Genomic DNA, 1,435 nt, shown 5'->3' with positions numbered 1-1,435 from the left:
GATGGTTCAGGATGGGAGATGAGTGCTGAAAGTAGATAAAGGACCAAACATGATAGTATCTATATTGCAAACCATAACTCCCCAAAGTAGAGAGAGAATATGGGGGAAATTGTCTGCCATATAGACAGGGGGAGGGTTGGATGGGGGGGTGGTATACTGGGGACATTGGTGGTGGAGAATTGCACTGGTGGAAGGATGATGTTCAATCATTGTATGACTGAAACGCAAACATGATAGATTTGTAACTGTATCTCACAGTGATTCAATAATAAAAATAAATAAATAAATAAATAAATAAAATGTCTTCTACTTCTCTTAATCATCAACTGCTCAAGCTTAAAACACAACCCGTGTCAACATAGTTCCAGGTGTCCAACAAAACCTATGCAACAAACAAATAGGAAAGACACCATAAAAGGCAGAGTTGGAAAAATATATATATTTTTATATATGTGTGTATATATATTCATATATATAACCAGCTGGTGGCTAAACCTATGCATATTCTCTATTCACCTCAATAAATTCCCTTGTATTTTTTTATTTGGGGGCCATACCCAGTGATGCTTAGTGCTTACTTCTGGCTTTGTGCTCAGGGATAACTCCTGGCAGTGCCGGGATGACCATATGTGGTGCTGGAGATTGAGACTGGATTGTTTCTTTATAAGATAAGTACTTTCCCCACTGTACTATCCTTCTAGTCCAAATCTCCTTATTATTTAATTCAAATTTAGTATGATTTCTACATTATTTGTAATACAAAGGGTACCAATGGATTAAATCCTCAATTCAAATCCTGTTCACCCTGCAAACAACCCATTAGAAAGAAATGGTTTTTGTTTGTTTGTGGGCCACACCCGGCAGTGCTCGCAGTGCTCAGGGATTATTCTTTGCTCTGCACTCAGGAACCTAGCTCTGCACTCAGGCTCTGGGGACCGTATAGGATGATGAGGATCAAACCTGCTGGGCCACATGCAAGACAAGAGCCCTACCTGCTGTACTATCACTCCAGCCCCTAGAAAAAATGCTTATAAATGAAATCTGGCCACTAATGTGGTTCAATTTTAAATAATAAAGGCTGGGGATGTTGCTCAGTGGTGAAATACAAGACTTGCATGCATGAGACTGGATGCCATCCCCATCGCTGCAAAATTAAATTAAATTTAAAGTTAAAACTGATCAAATAATTTTCCACCCAAAAATTCCACATAGTCTTACCCTAACATACTTAACATCTTACCCATAAAGCTCTTGAAATTTATGATATAGTCTTTCTTACTATGTAATTTCGTATCCAGAAATTGAAATTGTTTCTGGAACAGAACACAAAACTATTTCTATACCACACCATCCTCCCAGAAACTCTTTCCTCAGGACTCAGCAATTCCCTACTCCTAAAGAGATTAGCTCTTGGAACAACATGCATCCTTATCTG

The sequence above is a fragment of the Sorex araneus genome, chromosome X (genome assembly GCF_027595985.1).
Source record: "Sorex araneus isolate mSorAra2 chromosome X, mSorAra2.pri, whole genome shotgun sequence".
Taxonomy (NCBI): Eukaryota; Metazoa; Chordata; class Mammalia; order Eulipotyphla; family Soricidae; genus Sorex; species Sorex araneus.
The sequence above is the reverse complement of the archived record's forward strand: the minus strand, read 5'-3'. Positions refer to the sequence as shown.